This window comes from Pungitius pungitius, chromosome 13, assembly GCF_949316345.1.
Source record: "Pungitius pungitius chromosome 13, fPunPun2.1, whole genome shotgun sequence".
NCBI classification, from domain to species: domain Eukaryota; kingdom Metazoa; phylum Chordata; class Actinopteri; order Perciformes; family Gasterosteidae; genus Pungitius; species Pungitius pungitius.
Genome location: NC_084912.1, coordinates 17,665,209 through 17,685,664, shown reverse-complemented (window position 1 = coordinate 17,685,664; position 20,456 = coordinate 17,665,209).

The window sequence follows — 20,456 nt, the reverse complement described above, 5'->3', positions numbered from 1 at the left end:
TGTTTTTGGGGGATCATAGAAAGATCTTCCGGTAGCAAAGAATAAAAAAAGGAGTATTAAGCTCATAATTGTGGTTGATATGGATGTTTGAAAGCCACATCCAAAATACAGCAGCACAGGCATGAAATACCCAGGAGGATAATACTTTGGTTCTCTGCTTCATCGAGATCTTGCTCTGATTCACATGCACTCAGTTTATTTGAATTATATTGATGGTGTAATCCTTCTGCTGTAGTCCCGTGAATGGAAGTTATGCAAAGGCTCATTCCTGACGGTTGATGTTTATATTTAGGAATATTTTTGGTATGGAACTGCTGAAAGCAAACATATTTCAATAACACTTTTTACACCTAAATAGAGACCTACAGTATCTACCAAGTACTGTATATATTTCAAAAAGAAAATGTCCAAAATTGTACCTTTTTATCGCGGAAGGTAATTAGATGACAATAAGGAGTCGGTGTTGCAGGTGCTGTGAGCTGTGGTGGTCAAAGCACTGCGCTACCCCGAGTGAGAGTCAGCCGAGGGCCAGGGCGCCGTAACTCATTGCCAGTCAGTGCAGCATTGTGTGATGATAATAAGGATAACTTCCTCCAGGATAATGGAGCCAGAGCACATTCAGGCCTCCGTGTGCACCGTCCCCGAGGATGGCCCTTTCTGCTGTGAATATTCTGCATTTAAATGGTCCATTAGAAGCCAAACAAACACAGACAGACCTCCATACTAATGACCGACGGAGTCCAGGGGTGAATGTCTCATTGTGGGTGTATGTGTGTGTGTGTGTGTGTGGGTGTGTGTAAATGCATGGAAGAAACAGACACTGTGCGTTGGTGGGGGGGGGGGGGGACGTGGTGTGTGGAAACAAGCAAGGGAGTGTGTGTGTTGGACTGGGAGGTTGATTCTGTGTGACATGGGTCAGGAGGGTATGGGGGAGGGGGGTGGGCGTTGAGGAAGAGTATGGGCTCTCTGGTCAGAGGGGAATCTTGTGCCCGGGTCCTTAATGCCCTGTGGGCATTTGCATATCTGTCCCATTTGTGTGCGTCTGCACACTCTCACTTTATCTTTGTTGGCCTTCATGCATTTGCGGGCACATATGTGTGCATATTGCCTGTCACATTGTCATGGTCACAAGTTCATGTCCATATTCACATGAGTGCATATGCGGATGTGTGTGTGTGTGTGTGTGTGTGAGAGACATAGAGTTTCAGGGGTTATTCTAATAGGGGGACGCTTGTTGTGTGCCCTGGTCAGCCCTTTGCTCATTATCATTATTAATATTTGAGGAGTAGCCTGTGCAGGGTGGACAGATGCCCCCTTCTCTCAGCACTTGGCGACTCATGAAATGTGACAGCCCCCACCCCTTCAGCTATTTATCAAAATATGAAGATTGAGTACTGGGATGTCTAAACAAATGAGGTTTGGACACTGCCAAGATCCATAATCACTCTGCTAAATGTTTATGTTTAAATGAATGCTGCCTCCAATTTAGTCAAAAGCAAAGATACCTATTTTACTGCAGCACATTTCACCACGGAACATTACGCCCAGTCCGGCTCTATTTGAAACCGAGTCGGTAGTTAAAAAAAAAAAGTCAAATGTATTGGTTTCAGGCCTTTAACATATTTAACAAGCAAATAAACATTGTAAGTAGTTTCAAGTCTTCATCAATACAGCACGATGTAAACTAAATTCATGTAAATTAAAAGCTTGGGTGTTTGATGTTTATGGGTTAGAGTCAAATAGACACCGATGCACAGAGGATTTAGAGAAGTCGTTCTAAACTGGCGGGTCCCGTTTCAGTGGGGAGCGGGTCGGGCCGTGACTCTGGGTCACAGGTCTGAGCATGTGTGAGACGCAAAAAAGCGAATGGAGCAAAGCGCTTAAATCGCTGTTTTGCTCGACGCTGTCTTGGGTAAGCCAATCAGCGTTGAGATGCTCCGCTCGTCATCACCGCCGTCCCGCTGCCACGGCGTGAAGACACTTTATGAACCAGCCGCTCACCGGAGACACACACACAGCTGAGACTGAACGCCTGTAAGTTAGTTGGTGTCTAACCGAGAGACGCTGGCACCGAGCGACACAACAGGACATCAAACCAGCGCTGGAAGCGGCGTCATCCAGACGCACTTCTGGAGGAGTCGGTGAGCTGTGTGCGGCGACGGATGACGTCATGACCCGAAACACAACAACGTTTGTGGTCCCGAAGTTTGTGCAATTCACACAAAAAAATATAGAGCAGGTGTCACGGTTTAGGTGTGCTTCCTGTTTTATTTTGTAGTTTCATGCCTCTTGTGCCCCTGGGTTATCTTCATGTCCTGCCTTGTCCTGTCATGCCCTGTGATTGTCTGCCATGTCCCTCATTGTTTCCACCTGTGTTGCACCGACCAGCCGCGCATTCCATTGTGCTATGACTATGTCACAGTGACCTGTCGTTGGCTCCCCGTGACCTGACGCCGGTGCCACCGGCTCCTGTCCGCCCATCTGCCGTCCCACATTCCTTCGCTTCTGGCGAAGTTGGAAAGAAAACATTTTAATTGACACTGTTTGACCAGTGCATGTGAAGAAAAATGTTTTCTCACCTTAACTCAGATTTACCAAATTGTAAAAGTATAAAGGTACATTTTTTTACTAATAATCCCAATCCATCGAGGAAGTCTGCTGAGAAAGCTGTAACAACTATGTTAACTCTATTTATAGTGGGACATGCAGACAGTCTGACGGAGAGACAGACGGGCAGAGAGCAGTTGTTTGTACTATTAATTGCCGAGAAACAAAAGCAGCAGTTCTTCAAACAAGCTCCTACTCCTCTGTGATGTATTTACATATTCATGAGAGGAAGCTTTTCTTTCATTGCTTCTTTCTGTTGTGTGCAGGGGGATGGTGGGTTTCTCGAGGGTTATTTGATTCTTGTCACATTCGGCAAGTTTTTCCTGAATGCCACCCAAAAATAGTCACACATACAAAGATCAGAGAAATACACCCCTAAGCACAAAAACACGTACATACAACTGGTTTTAGTTTTTACATCACTGCAAGGACATGGACAATCCAATGTGCCTTTCATTGGTTTGAGGGTTGCCGCTTCTTGGACACATTGCACACACCGTTTCAATGATGTACTTAGACTAGTGGGTTCCGTGATGCTCACACAAACTCTTCTTTTTGACAAGTCAAGTGTAAGATCTGGTCATTTTGTGACCACTGTTTCATGTTTTTACACTTACGTAAATACAACACACAAAGTACAGCATAGACACTACAGCATCCCGTGCGCTCAACCAAACACAACTGTGAAAACTGCACGGCAAAAATGGGGGTAAAGTAAGGCGGCAAATTAAAATGCAGCAGCAGCAGCATAAACATGCGGACAACAAAGTGAAGACATGTTATTAATGGAAGGGAGTTGAACGCAGAGTTTATTTTTGACACGCGTGCTAGTTAGCGCCAACAAACAATGTCTGTGTTGTACACGGGGGCCAGAACAACACTCTGGGACCGCACCGCACCCAAACAAACAATACTACAAACAATACAGTAAAATTCTGGAAAATTACCACAAAAACAGTTATCCTACAGTAACATACTGTACTCCAATATAAAGTGTAGTACTAGAAAAATATATAGTGTGTCCCCCTCCTGTTGACTTCAAACACCTTTTACCATTGGGGTCAATTTGACCCGAGCGATTTAAACACCCAGAAAACTATTTTAATTATATTTTTTTGCCCAGGTTTATGTATTAGGAACTGTCACAAGGGTGCTGCTGGTGCAGGTTGAGGGAGGACTCAAATGCAGGACTTCAAAACAGTGCTCTTTAATCAAATTGAGGATGTGCACCAACGACAGGTAACACTTAACAATGACGCGACAAGGGACATTAGCCACACAGTGGCTTAAATACACTAGGGAGGTGCAGGTGATTGGACACAAGTGGAAACAATCAGACAATCACAGGACAAGGCAGAAAGTGAAGCTAACCCAGGGACACAAAACTACAAAATAAAACAGGAAGAATACCCGAACCCAAAAGCTAGTTTGTTGACTACATACATAGCGTATTCAATTAAACAAAAAAGGAAGAAAAAAAAACACCCCGTTAAACATCTGGAAATACCTGTTAAGCGACTATGGAGAAATATGCAGATCAGAATAAAATGTCACTAAAATCTCAGAGATCATTTTTATAATATATTAATATGATATATTTCCAGTGTAAGCAGCCTAAAGGCTTGCTGTTGCTTTGCCTCTTGACTTGTTCGTTCCTGCCAAAGAGCAACCCAATGTAGGCCTGCAGGTCACTCACATCCAGGCCTTTCCAACGCTCCCCGTACACACCTGCCCTCTTAATTTATCATCTCAAGTCGATGCTTTTACATTGATGGTGTTATGAAGAGCTCAAATTCTGATTTTATGTCATGGACCTGGCTGACAGCGTATCTGTCAGAACCTGGAAGCATACTGATGACATTAGAAGCACTAAGTCCACCTGTTGTTCATGTGGGGAGACGGACCATAATAACTTTACATTTCTGAAGTGTAGTTTTGGCTGGTGCTTGAGAGACAACAGTCAACAATGAGGGTCTTATTCTCATCAGAGGAGGATGCCTCATAATCAGGGTCCTCCTCAACATCATCTTTAGTCTCAGACACATTCTCCTGTGTCACTTTCATGGTCAAAGAGCTCAAAACCTCTTTAGAAGTCATTTTCAGTTGAGAGAGAGCAGCCTCTCTCTCAGCTGAAAGCCCGACCCGCTCCCCCACCCAAAGCACCAAGAGAGATGCTTTAGAAGGCTGCTGGTCAGGTGGTCAGTCTCACCGTAGCCCCTCCTGCAGCAGTCCCAGCTCCACCCCCCCACCAAACCCAAATAGGTTCAAATGTGTTACTTTGTAGATTTGATAATATACTGCAGGTGCAAGTGCTTGGGTTTGCAGGTGCAGATCTTGTGTCTGACCTGTGGACGAGCTGATTAGATTTATACAGCTATAGCAGCCAGGGGTCAACATCTGTACAGGACATTCAAAACATATCATGTTAATTTTATGTTTACCCAGTTGTCCCCATTACATTAGGAAAAGTCATAAAATTTGAAGCAAAAAAAATGATGTTAGGTATCTATTTAGAGACGTTAAACATCGAATGGGGTCAAATTAACCCCAAAAGTAATAGGAGGGGTATATACTGTATATATGTGTGTGTGTTTATGTGTGTGCAGTAAAATAAAGTTTGAGACTTATCGTTGTTTATTCTTAGATTTTCAAACCAAGACCTAAAGCTTCTGTCGTTCAAATAGGTAAATCCCCCCACGGCTCTGATATCCAGGTTCCACACCTGTCAATCCCAGCACTGCCCCAGGGTCATACTTAGTCTGTCCCAGGGAAAGTGTCTCCAGGGGGTTCAGTGTTGATATGTATCAACGTTTTGCCACCCGTTAGTTTTTTATTTTCATTTTAAGCTGACATTTTGATAAAGCCAGTGAGGCTTGTCTGATCCTTTGCCCTCGTACAATAGACAACTAGAGTCCGAACAATCTAAAGGTAAAAACAGGAGAACTAGCATCTGTGGGACTGTGTGTGTGCATTTAGGGTAGTTTGTAATGACTGATGGGTGGAGGCATGGGGTGTGCACATACACACATACAGTATGTGCCTTCAAGGTCATTTTGATTCCAGAAAGTTTGGGTTAAACTTGACTTCTCTTGAACTTGAGGGTTTTTGAAGCCCTGTCCTGACACGTTGGAGCTGATATTCTCTCCTGGTAAAGCACGTTCCTTTATCTTCATGAAGTTTCATCACAATGAATCCGAGTAATCACTATGTGTTCATTTTCAGCATGGAAAAGTCTTCAAGACAGCATCAATCTCCTTGAAACCCGGTGTACTCAAGGTGCAACATAATGCTTTCTTGTTAAATAGCCACGCTAGTTGTTTTTGTATAAACATTTTTTGTTTTCATTGAAACCATTTAAAAAAAAGAAAAGAATGAAATAGAAGTAGGTTTTGTGAAAAATACTGGACAACATGAACGCAAACAAAACAAATGGGGACTGTGAGCTGTCATACATATGAGACAAGGCGCATACTCACTTTACATTCACAATTGTTATGCTCACCACCAAAAGCCAAGCGAATTATCGCCATGCTTTACTTGCCCGACTAGTTGTAGTTACTTCGCTTCATTCGCGTCCCGCTTTATGAGTCCCTGAAAGGGGGCGTGGCTTATCACCGTTACTTGTCTCCATAGAGACAGTTATCGTTTCCACTATCCACCATGGAAATAAACAACCACTATTTCTGCTCTTTATTTGTTGTGTGAATTGCACAAACTTCGGGACCACAAACGTTGTTGTGTTTCGGGTCATGACGTCATCCGTCGCCGCACACAGCTCACCGACTCCTCCAGAAGTGCGTCTGGATGACGCCGCTTCCAGCGCTGGTTTGATGTCCTGTTGTGTCGCTCGGTGCCAGCGTCTCTCGGTTAGACACCAACTAACTTACAGGCGTTCAGTCTCAGCTGTGTGTGTGTCTCCGGTGAGCGGCTGGTTCATAAAGTGTCTTCACTTTTCATCTTAATGCTGATTGGCTTTCACGTCAGCGTCGAGCGAATTCTTCGCCCAAATTTGCAATATTTGTAACTGCAGCTAGCGGCCATTTTGTTTCTGCGGTCAACTTTCGGTCCCGGAAGTAAACCGGAACTAAACAAACGTACATTAATTGCCTTCAAATATATAGTAATATATATTAATCTCGGCCACATTAATCGCATAGACTAACACGTTTACAGTATGTTGACATCCCTAATATTTATAGATTGCCCTCCAATCTCTTCCTTCGCTCTTTCCCCATTCCCTGCAGCGTTCTCGCAACCCCTCTTTCCCCAATCCCCCTCCCTTTTTCTCAGCAAGTAAGCCATTGGGCAGTGAAATCATTTCAATAATTTAAAGTCTTTGCATACTGCAAGCGCTCTGATCAGCGACGTAGCCCCCGTTGCACAGACACATTAGTCTTTCTGGACTGACCCAGCAAACAGACTATGCCATGACAAATAGTCGGGATGCTGCTGCTGCAGCTGCTGCATATACAGTACCAACACACACACACACACACACACACACACACTCTCACTCATAAGACAGATGCAGGAATATGAAGAACACACACTTAGCTGCTGTCTATTGGCGACAAAGCATACATGCCTACAGAGAAGACAGCTTTAAAGAAATCTCCAACCCACTCCAATCCACTTTGTACGTTTGTGTCAATTGCTTGCTTTTGATTTTCAATGTACTGTATCTACTGTATGTTTGTGTCACAACTGCCCATCATTTGCGTTCATTATTGTGGTGCATTTGCGCTGGACTTTGCACAGATTAGCTGTAAATTACACAACACATATAACCCAAGAATGTCTTTTCATTGGATGATCTCTCCCATGTAGATTCCCACCTTTTCAAACCCTGTGTATTGACATATCTGAAAAAAGTGTGTGTCGTCTAATGATCTCACTGGGAGCCGATCCTTTCCCTTCAATCCCTGCCTTTCTTCCTCCGGCTCTTTAAACTGTTGGAGGAGCGAGGCTCAGGATGTTAGTGGGTGATTTGTTCGGCTTTGACAGGCCCAAGATAGTTTTTTTTCTCAGCACCATTTGAGAAGCCGCTGCTTATGGACACCCGGCCGAAGCGCCGGCCCTCTGAGCTCGAGGTTCGGCCCTCGTGTGCAGTGCACAATGCTGTAGCCTGCATCCCAATCTCCCAATGTAACACTGCCCAATACCTCCGGTACCCAAGGCGTACGTAGAAACACAAAGAACAAAATGCAAGCGTGCATGAAAGCCCAGACGTGTGAATAAAAGACACACATGCATTCACACATTATGCACACAGGAAGACATTTGCGAAAAAGATGTAGTGACATTTCGACGAGTGGGGAAAGAGATAATAGGGATGATGGAGATATGGGCTCAAGAATATGTAGACACGCACCAACACACACACACTAACCTTTTCCCAGGGCACACAGCAGAGGAAAACCTAGAAATGCTGCCAAGAGGAAGATCAATGGGGCTTTGTGGCCTCATGGTGTGAAAGAGGTGAGCTGAGTAGGGCAGAATTTCATATTGGGATCTAACATTTATTGGACCACTGACACAGAAAACATTTTGAACCTCAACCTGCTGCATGCTCCTTCAACCAAGTAAAGATTTTGTTCAGGTAGCTTTCGGAGCAGTTTATAGTTTTATTTAAAAAAAAAACATTTTCAAAGTATAACCCTAGAATGTCTTTTTCCAACCCTGTGTATTGACAAATCTGTAAAGAAACGTGTGTCGTTCAGTCCAACCACGTCTAGCTAAAAAACTGTTTAAGTGTTGTGTCCTCTCTATAAACGTTGCAGACGGGAACATTAAGTCACACGTCCTAGGAGGTCAAATGCCACAGTTAATTAACCGTATAGAGGTTTTGAGGCACAGATTAACTGACCTGAGAATACCAACTTGTCTCAAGTCATATCTGTGCATTTCTAAAAAGTCTTTCTGACACACTCAATCCTTCTCAGTGGCCTTACAATTCAACCCAGGAATGTCATATCTTTGCTATGCAGGTCTAAAAGGAAACATAGACCTTGTCAAAAAGAGCCAGTCGGCCTTGGCTAAATATGCTAATAATGGAATGGCTTAGACTATCGCCTGGAAGAAGATTAGTCCAGGGGCATGGCCAGAAGAATAGCCTCTTACATTTGATAAAGACTGAGTGAAGAAAGGCAAAGTAACTTAAGGAGAAGAAGGTAAAATAGGGATATCTGAGGATTTTAGGGAATGATAAAAAGTCAGGGGTTGTAAAAGTAGAAAGACTAAAATAGCTTTAACATTGTGGAGGAATTTAAAGGAGATGATGTTGAGGATTTCTCACAGGACTGTCCCTCGGGTCACAATGGAAATATTTGGATTGCTATTAAAGGTTTAAACCAAGTGAACCATCGGCTTCTTATTGCAGGCGTGTGGTGTCTGATTGGAATGACACTTTGAAGATAAAGGGCCCAAAAAAATGTTCCTTCATTATCTATAATCTGTTCCCATGTATGACATGCCAATGCAATTTGAGCTAAATCTGACTATCAGATGGACAGGCACAAAACAGGGGGGGGGGGGGGAATGCAAATGAGAGAGAAAGGAAATGTAGGCGATTTAAAAAATGTGTTTCAGAGGCCGCCTACTTTCACTCTCACTTTCTCCCCCCAGCTTCTGTGCTTGTCTCTCACCCTCTCTGGTTCCTGCACTGACCCCACTCATTAAAGCTGATTAAAACTTTTCAGGAGAGCGCTGTTTGCCCTCAGAAGACGATAACCTCTACAAGGCTGCTACATAAGAGAATAATAGCCGACTACAAAAGAGGCTTGGACAAAGAAAAGAAATAAAAGTGCCTCGGCTCAGCAAGGCCCCATTTGGAACATTTTGGAAAATTAATGAAATTTTAGATCAAATGAATTATAAATTAAGGAGAGTGAGAGAGGGAAAAAAAGATGAATAAGTCATAAGTAAATGTACTGTTGCTATCAAACTGTAGGAACGTGTTATCCTCCACCAGGCTTGAAGAAACAGGGTCAAGTTCAAGCCAGGCGGATTCAGGGGAAAACAAAGGTTTCCCGCGCGGCACGGTTTTCAAGGTAATTGTTGCAACTGTACTTGAAGGGGCCTGTGGCCCCGGCCCCTGCAGAGAGTGAACCACTTTGCGGTTTCTGTTGTTAAGTTGTTTGTGATTGTGTGTTTTTAGCAGCAACATGGTTTGCGGCCCTTGGGATCGTTCCTTTTTAACACAAGTCAAATGAAAGTGTGGCACGCTGTCTAATTAATGAAGTCCTTTTGATGTGTTATTGAAAAGGTGTTATGGAGGCGGGTGCGTTCCTCCGTCTATTCAAAGTTGAATGCCAAAGACAAGTTGTGGTATGTTGACGTTCTTTATTCCTTTTCCGACTGCTGTTACAACATAAATGACCTTATGAGAGTATGTAATTCTTTCATTGTTTGCTTTCCACTGCTGGAATCATATACATGTATATATGTATATTACATATTAAGTGAGTCTAGCGCGTGCCAGCTGTCATACTGTGCTGGAGGATGTGAAGTTCCATGTTGTCTAAGTGTACTCCATCCGTCTCACACAGACAGTAACGCACTAACACAGCTAAGGGGGTTTTAACGGATCATTAGCGCTGAGCTACAGACGCACTCAACCTTTCTCTGGCAGGGGGTCAAAGATCACGGGCTTGAGGAAAAAAACACTGCATGATCAGAGGGCCGTCAACACTGGTCAGCCCCCTTTAAGTACATTCACTTTTACAAGCTGAACTCAGCTGTGTGTGTGTGTCTGTGTGTGTGTGTGTGTGTGTATGTCTGTGTGTGTGTGTGTGTGTGTGTGTGTGTGCGCGCGCTCAAGGACCATAAGAGAATTTATAGCCAGTATCTTTATCTGGCAATCAAAGTCCCTCCATGATTGAAATTCCTGATATTTCTAAATTTTTCTATATGTTTAACTGGAACATCATTGGAATAACTTAACTAATAATTAAAAGGTAAGGGCAATAACAACATTACATTTACTATTGTAAGATATTAGTATCATGCAATCAAGTGTTTTCTTGCTTTCTTCAACTCTCTTCAACTTGAACCACATTATCTCCCCTTTATATTTCAATGAAGAGCTGCTGAAAAAAGCCTTTTTCTGTTCCACCATGAACACTGAGCGGTGAGGGTGAATGCTGTTAACTTGCATTTACAATCCCTACGCACCATATTCATGAAAATAACTTGAATTCACATCCTTGATAATGCCCATCAGGACTCCTATTGCACTTGCATTGTGGATATGCAAAGCCTTCGAGTCATTCTCTACTTGAACATTCACATTGTAAATATCTTGAACATTGTGTGCCTCGTGATGCCATTGACACATTCACTTGGAACTTAATGGTCACAGTACTAACAGAGCGCCTTTGTCTGGAGGGGGGGGGGGGGGGGTTAGTGGTACCATAGTGGTGCAGTTTAGCATCGTAGTATTAACCTAGTTTCCGAAAACTAGTTTGCAAAACCCAACGGCTCAGGGACAAGGTGATAAGAGGATTTGAAGAGAAACGATACAAAAACAGACACTTAAATCCATTTTTTCAGAGAAAGTGCCTTTGGCCGTTTATTAGGTTCAATTAAGTCTTCTTTATTTGATCTATTAGGACTGTTAGCAGATTAAAGGGAGGGATCTTGACTCTATTTGAGCATACTTGTGCTATAAAAAAAAGTATTTGTTTTTGCTCTTGTGGCCTTTTCATTGTTTCATTTACAGATTTTAAGGGCTGAATCCCAAAAGATGCAAATGAGAATTTTTTGTTCATGTCGGGAAAAACTTCTGAATACATTTTTTTAGCAAACAGACAGCCTATTTTCTGTTTTCAAACAGCAACTACTTTTATAATGCAACTTTTTCATTTTCTGGTCTATTTTTTAATGGCAGTTCTTTTGGACTAAAACGACACTCATTATCTACATGACAATGCTTGCAATGGCTTGGACAGCATGTGACAAATTGGCACTTTTTCTGTCTTTTTTTGCATATTGGGATTCCGTTGGTTTGAGGAAAAGGCTGACTTCTGCACCCCCCCTTAGCCCCCTCCTCGGCATTGATTAAGTGTGAAGGATGGGGCTTCGGCCACATGCAGGATTTGAGGACAACTTTTTAAACCTTCAGTCCCATTGTTTAATATGCTAAAAGTTCAATGTGGCATGTTTTACCCAATAATTCCAAAATACCGTACCACTTTTTGTTGACTAAAACTGCTAAAATGTCCACAGTCTTCGTTGAGCAAACCCTATGAAGAACACATTACTGAATATAGGTGTTGACACTCAAACAAAATGAGCCAATTGATGCAGCCAGCGTGACCTCCCTGTTGATGCTGTTACAACAGCCGTTTAGGAGAGATCTTTTGTGTTCACTTTTATAGAATAAGCCAGCTTTTGAAGTACATTTCTCTCTCTTATGTCAAGCTACACAAAAATATTAGTTAACAAACAAAACAAACATATTTTGCTGTTAAATCGTCAGCAGGGCAGCAGGGCTAGCTCTCAACAGCTGACCTACGAGGTAGGTTATTTTATTACTTTATTACTTTTATCTGATAATTCCCAATAATGGGATTGCTTTCCAACAACATCTCTTCATTTTAAATATTGATAAAGGTCAGACATCTTAGACTGAACTTGTCTTCAGATTCCTACTAAAAAGTGGCAAACAGTGGCCTGCAGCATGTCAGCGTTAAAGCCAAAGGTGGAGTGAGGCCTTTCTGCACCAGCAGGTTCCCTCAGACTCCCCTGAGGCTGACATGTCATTCCACTGTTTGAACCCCTGACTTGCCCTCTTTGCCTCTCAACCATATGTGTGGGTCTCACAGACGGTGTGTGTGCTACATGTTGTGTTTGTGTTAGAGCATAATAGAAATCCAGATCCAGACAACGCACCCCCCCCCCCCCGCCCCCACAACTTGTGTGTGTGGCTTAATCTTGTGCTGAGAGAGAGGGATATCTCTCTCCCTCACCGAGACAGGGAAGGAGAAGGTTAACAATAGATAAGTGGACATGGGGTGCAAGACTTCCTTACAAAAGGCCGTCTGTGGTGCTCCTAGCTTGTTACCGTCTGCTCCTCAATAATTGATGTGCTCCTCCCTAGCTGCTCTGCAACATTCTCAGCTTTGATATAGGTTGCTGCGCTTGGGGTTCGGCCACAGGAGGGGCGGCTGCTCTAACAGCGTGGTGTTGCATGTCTTCCTACATTTCTAAATGCCCACACTTGCTGTTCTTCAGTATGGCCCTGGTGCCCTTAGGGGACCTGCTTTCTGAGTACTAATCATTTTCAAGTAAGTCTGCATTTTTACCCCAGACATGAGAATAGTATTTTCTCTGGGACTTGCTTCTGATAGTGTGACATTTTGGGAAATATCTACTAACCCAAGGTTTTCTAGGTAGGGCATTGATTTTCAGCAAACATCCCAGTATGATTGCAAAAACAATGAAGGTATCCATAAGCATTACTACTTTACAGTTACATTTTTAACATTTGTTCCAACGTGAAAAAAACAGTAAATAATACTTTGATACGCTTAATAAATTTTCTTTAGCGCTGCAACTAATGATGTAATGGACTAATTTATCGACTGTTTTTTCGAATTAGTCAACTAATGTAACGATTATTTACCATCATATTGGAGCGTGGAAACAACCAAAGAGGCAAGTGTTCTTTTTGGCTGTGTTAAGGTTCTGAAGGCCCCTCGAGGGAGATCACACTCCTTTGTTCTCCCCCCGGCCGGTAACAATCAATCAAAAGAGTCATCTGGCTCAAGTTTAACAATCCAAAATAATTTAATAACTAAACAAAGTGATAAGGACAATCAATGTCTTTTGGGTGCATTTGATTGTCATAGGCTTCTCCTTCACATCCAGGTGTGAAACTGCTGCAGTAACCTGAAACCTCTCTGTCTTATCTCTCCCTCACATCCAATGCATTCTAGAAACATTTTGGCTTTATGCCTCAAAGAGTGAATATAACATAGCATAAATAGTTTGTCTTCATCTTATACCTAGTACACCTCAATTACAACACAACATATAAGATCACAGTACTTATTGGTTTATCACAGTTTATCTGGCGCAATACTTATCCTCATTCGGCTGTCTTGCATCCAGTTGCTTATCTAATACCTGACAGGAGAAAAAAACTCCCAAAAAACCCTCTTTGGTGAAAGATGGGAGACATCCATAAAGGACGGCAATTAGCTTCCTTCCCCAGGTTTTAACCTTACATCATGACAGGATGTTAATGTGTACAGTATTTATATGATTTACATGACTATAAATTGTTTTTGATTATAATGCATTCACTTCATCTAACATACAAATATAATATCTACTATCTAACATCACACAAACTACAATTCTACACTAAACATTACTACATGTAATATACTTCTCACCGCTGGGTGTGCACTTCTTCTTCCATGTCACCAGTTTACCAGTTACGCCCATTTCTCTTGAAGGGCCTCGTTGTAGCTCTAATTGTCTTGTTGTTAAAATGACAATTAGAAACAAGCCCTAAAGATGACGCTCATATTCGGGGGATTGGCCCCGAATCTGCGTGCAATTGTCAGGCTGATTGGTTAAATTGTATGTCACACATTTCTATGTCATACATATATACATCAAATCATAAATTGGGCTAACTGCTTTGTAGATCCCCTTCTGCATACCCTCCATTGCGTAGTGCTATTGTCCAGCTGCTTGTGATTCAAACGATGAAGTGACAGTTCATGTTTGTGAGGTATTGACCCCTGAACAATGGGGACCCAAATTAACACAAAAATTGGTTAAAAAGCTTGTGTAAAGGTTTCCAGCTAACACAGTTGGATAACAATCAGTACTCCTGGCATAACTTTATATTTTCAGAAATCTTACTCGATAGCTTTAGTATCATTATTATATATTATTATTTAGTATCATATTTTGAAATGGGCTTTGATACTAATTGCACATTTCTTCAAAAAATTCTTCCCTAATAGAATGCCCCATAATGTTTTTCTGGCCGTAGGGAGAAAAAAACTGCAACAATGTGGCTCCCCAGAGCAACGTTTAAGATCGTCTGTTATATAAAGTGGGAAAATTGTGACAGGAAGTTGGTAGGCCCCTCGCTGTTCTGACATATGCACACCCCCTCCCCTACGCACAGAGATCTGTCTGTCAGTTTCAGGGGCACAGCTGTGGCAGAGCATGGGGAGAATTAGCCCCCTACTGTGTCCCCCCCCACAGATCCATCTCCACCCACCAACCTTCCCTCCCTCTGCTGCTCCTTCTTTTGACCATTCGGCCCCAAAGCAAAGGGGCCTTATTTTCCTTTGGCCCTAATCATGGATTTTCTCTATAATATAATAATAATGTGGTTATTTTAGAATGGGTATTCTGGAGACAAGCTCTTCAGGTGATCTGTTCCTGCCATTTTATTTATTTCTGTATGTTGAAAAGGAAAGTACATGTCTCTAATAGCGGCAGCAAAGCGCAACAAGTGCTAACATGTGGTCTACTGCCCTCCATGATGCTTGTCTTTTTTGTACAGTTTCATCAGTTCTTCCTTTACATCTGTCCCTTTAGTCTTGCAGTTCTTTATTCTATCTCTTTAACCATTGGGACAAATTAGTGGGAAGATGGACAGAGGATGGAAGGATGACTGACAAGCAAATGAAAAAGAGCGGAGGATGATAAATATGTAAAATGTTGGTGTCAGGGATGGATCATTCTAACTGCTTGCAGTCTTAAGAGTCGCCAAGAGAGGAATGAGTGGCCATGTCTTTACTTCAGGGATTATGTCGGTCATCTTTTGTGAGAGGAGGGTTTAGGGGTTCACACCATATTAGGGACTTGAGGATTAAATTAGGGGACTTCAAGAAAATCCCTCAGACTCCGCTCAGTTTAACCCAGTTTAACAAAACTATCAATGCTGCTGTGTATGCCAGTGGTCAGAGTACATTATAATACTATTCTGAATTGCTTTTTAACTTTTTATTAGAAAAAGTAGGAGATATTAACTCCTTTCTGGTCTGTAGTATACAGCTTCTCATATCTTGTTAAAGTAAACCCACTCACATGCACACCAATACCCCACTACTATTGTGACACTATTTTATCTTTAAATGTGGTCATGTAAACAGCATGTTCTGTTTAGACATTCCAAGTTAGGCCTCATTCCCATTTTGGCATTTGAAAATGACTGCAAATTAGCTAATATCATTTGTGCCAAAGGATCACTTCTTTTGTAATTCTAAACAGTAAATCAAACGTCTGTGTCTTTGTACGATGGGTGGAGTCATGCTTTCTCTGATTATCTGACTCACACATGTGTAACTTTGGAAATCAGCTCTATCAGCAGCACGGGGGAAATATTTATTTTTTAGAATATGGGAATTATTTATTATTTAGTGCTGAAATCAGCCCTTCTGTGTCGCTTTCACATGAAAAATCGAAGGAAACGAATTCATCGTTTGAGCTCTTTTTTAACATTTACTAATACAGGAGGGGCATTATCACACAACCACAATATTGTGATTTGTATATTTGCTCTTCACTCCCTGCACATGTTTGGATCCATCACTACTTTGAGAGCTGATGTACGACGGGCATGTTAGTACTGCTGCATTCTAATCCGAACTTTTTCTTTCATGTATGTTCTTGCACCACATGGCTCACCACAAACCATTCTCCAAAAAAGTCTCTAAAATAAACATCTGCAATCACTTTGAGTACTTCTGGACATCCACATGTGGTATTTACTGAAAGGTCCGTAACCCTTAATGACCTTCACATCTCACGTTTAAGAAGAGAGGATTAAAGCAGATTTTATACATTCATTTATTTTAAAGAAAGCATCCGTCCACCAAATCAGAGGGTGAACACTTGAAAACCCATACGCTGGACCGCATAATGACAGCCAGGGCCCCTGGCAAAGAGGATCCAGAGGTTGTAAAATGATGTGGGAAAGGGAGGAAGTAGGAGATGCCCGGCGCTTAAGTATGGGTTTCCGTCTGGTTTAAACATGTCTTTGTGTGAGGCGGAATTGTGATTGGCCAGCCCCTGAGTGGACCTGGGGCCTACGTCCAAGCATGCAACAATATGCCGCTTAGTGGAAAGGTAGCTGATACATACAACAGCAGTATTGGGGAGGAAAACAAAAGCCTCCCTGACTTCCTCAATCAACATGTTCACCACAAATTGAACAGCAGGTCGAAGCAAGTAACAAATTGCAAGGTCTGGGGAAACATTTGCTCTCTGACATTTACTTTTTTCTTAATGAAATCCAAGTCACAGGGTTTTGTCAGTTAGTGTTAGTGGTTTGAGTTTTGATAACCCTGGGTGACATTCCATGACACTAACAAACCAGTTAGTCCAAAATGGCCAATTGCAGAAGCAAAAAACTGTTTTTAATTGATCAGCAGGGGGCAACTCCTCCCTTGAGGTCAATGAGAAAAGGACTCTATTTCTCTCTTGATTAATTCCTTCAGTAAAGATTGTAAACAATTGTAAATAATTTTATCAGCTCATTCTACTGTTTAAGATCTCCTTCAATTCAGCATGATGTTCATTTAGTTCAACCCACTCCTGAAGAAACCCACCCTCAAGCCATGTGAAGAATAGACCGGTAGTCTGTAGTTATTGTCTCTTCTTCCCTTTTTGTCCAAAACCTATCTATCTTCAACCAACTCTCCTTTTATCTCCACCATAACAACCTCCATGACTCCCACCAGTCAGGCTTCAAGTCAACTGTGTCGGAACCATGTCCTCTTACTACTGGAGATCCTCAGGGTTCCGTCCTGGGACCCCTCCTCTTCTCTCTCTACACCAACTCTCTAGGCTCTGGCATTCCCTTGCATGGTTTCTCCTACCACAGCTATGCCGATGACACTCAACTCACTCTCTCCTTCCCTCACTCAGGTGAAGGCACCAATCTCTGCCTGTCTGACTGACATCTCTCATTGGATGTCCGCTCACCATCTGAACTTTGGCAACTCCGTGTTTATGCCCATTCTGACTGCTAGGAACCTCGCTGTGACACGTGACAGCACACTCTCCCTGACATCACAAGCGACAACACGATCCTGTAGGTCCACGCTCTACAACATCAGGAGAATACGACCCCTCCGCACTCAGAAGGCAGCGCAGGTACTGATTTAGGCACGTGTCATCTCCTTGACTATTGTAACTCTCTCCTGGCAGGTCTCCTTGCTCCATTCCACCTCTGCAGCTCATCCAGAATGCAGCAGCTCGACTGGTCTTCAACCTTCCTAAGGTTTTAAGCTTTGCTGTCCCGCTCCTAAATGGTGGAACAAGCTCTCTGATGACATCAGAACAGCAGAGAGCCTTTACATCTTTCGCCGCAAATTAGACACACATTTTCACACTATACCTTGACTAAAAACAGAAATTGTGCACTTAAATTGTACTTTGTCTCTTATGTGTAGCAAGTTGTAAATCGGCTTACTTATTTAAATTGTTTGTTGTTGTTGTTTGTTGTTTGTTGTGAGTTTGTTTCCTTATGGTTGAAATGCACTTATTGTAAGTCACTTTGGATAAAAGCCTCAGCTAAATGACATGTAATAATTAAGAATGTATGGATTTATGCCAACTGACATAGTGATATGGTGCATACTCTTGGACGACCTTTTCTGGTGAATTTGCATGAATCACGTCATTCGCAATAGACGCAATGTGCAAGGGGCGTGACTTGTCACCTTGAAAAACAGTTTAACATTCCGCCATTGTTTTTCCTCGGCATAAACAGAAATAGCAACTATCTACCTGGTAGAAAATAGCATTCGTAGAATCAGACAGCTTGGGGAATTTCACGACTTCTACAAAAACTGCCTCTGGATGACCGCCGCCACCAGCAGCACACAGGGCTAACCGTCTACTAAGCTGTTCTCAGGACCAGGGGCCGAACCTCACCGCCTTCACATCATTCTTCTACTGCGTTTGGTGTGAACACAGCATTACGTGGCTTGAGGAAGATATTGAGGAGAACTTGTATTTATCTTTAGTAAGTAAGTAAGAAATTATAAAAAAAAAAATTGTAGCTTTCCAGTTGACGCTGGGATTGATCTACTAAAATAAGACGTAAAAAAGGTTACTCATGTAATTGTCAACCAAGGAAAATATAAACAAACCATGTATTTTGGCTGGAAAATTAAAAAGAACACCTGATTAACATAAAAAAGCAAACAAAATTCTGTAGACTAATATTTAATTTCTCCAAACAGCCATTGCGGTCCTTAGAATTTGTGATGGGAAATTTGTGTCCACCTCTATGACCCATAACAAACACAATTAATAATTACAGGCTTGATTTGGTGAGCACTTCAAAATGAATGACAAAAGTCCAGGCTGACAAAATTAAAGAGTACAATATGCTTCTCAGTTCTGGTCAGATTCTGATAAAACCTAATATTTTCTAATCATAAAAAGGCAATATTAAAACATATTCAATAAAAACTAGAATGAAACAATTTTATATCATAAATTAGTGATAATTATTATTTGTGGAGAGCAATACATTGGAATGAAATGGATGTGCACAAGTTTTGCCATCAACGTCTACGTTATGCTAATGGCGTGCAGAGCGCTCAAATGAAGAAAAAACCTTCAATGTGCCTTCTGTTCCGAGCTCACTTAACCACAAAAGCTCCTTGAGAGGCAAGCGAAGGACAGATTGCGCCAAAAGCAATTATTGCGCCTTTGTTTTAGCGGTTGTTAAGTACACAGACATCCTAAGAGCCTGAGCGCTGTTTAGATGTCTTTGAGTCAGGGTTGTTGGTGGATGGCATTAGCCACAGCTACAGCTACAAAGAGCCTAGCGGGCCCCAAGTGTCAGTCCAGATGGCACGCTGCCACCTCAACCTTGTCAGCACCTGCTCCCCAGGCACTTTGTCCTGGGCATCGCCGGCGGGAACTGAGACGGGCCCATCATGCCCCCCAATCGCCGTGGCATCTAATGAGTCCCGTGCCCCGCTTAATTAACGAAACCAGCTTAGCGCAAGAAAGTGAAGGCGGGCGGGACATACAAAATAAAAAATTAAAAACCCAGCATATGTTGGACCCCAACCAAAACAACAGAAATAAATAATTAGCCACCCCACCCCCACAAAAGGGAGTGATCGCTAGAGCCAAAATATCATTAAAATTTTAAATGTAAATCTCCTTATCGGCCTCCCAATGTCACAAATTAGCACTACAGCTCAACGCATTAAATCAAGGCTAAAAATATTCAATTAATAAATGAATGAGTGGTGATGAACTTTTGATTATTTTTGGGCTACAGTCCAAGTGTACCTTATCAGGCAATGTCACCTTGGACTAGGCCTCGTTGGTGTCACAGCATCCTTCGTTATCTGCTTACTTATTTCTTTTTCTCAAAGAGCACTCCACATCGTGGAGCCACTCCGCTGAGACGGGGTGGGGGGGTGGGGCTGTCCATGTTTATGCCTGATTAGCCAAAGCACCACAACATGCTCCAGCAAAAAAAAGAAGCAATAAATCATTTATATTTTATTAAACTTAAATTAAATCTGTGTGCGTGTGATGGAATTACGCCATTTAAATGTTACACGTCAGCCCCGCCCCTCCCTATGGATTTTACACACACGCCGACACACACACACACACACACACACACATGCATAAAAGCCTCCACCTTCTCCTCCTCTTCTGCCCTCATTAAGCACACACACACAAACACACAGACACACAAACTGCCTTTTTTTAAACCAAAATGTCCCTTTTGGAATGTCAGCCAGTTCTCCCCCAAAATACGATTTTTTGTGTCTCTCCACATCTAAAGGACCAGAGAGCAAGGGAGAAGGGTGTGTGTGTGGAGGAGGGGGTGGGGG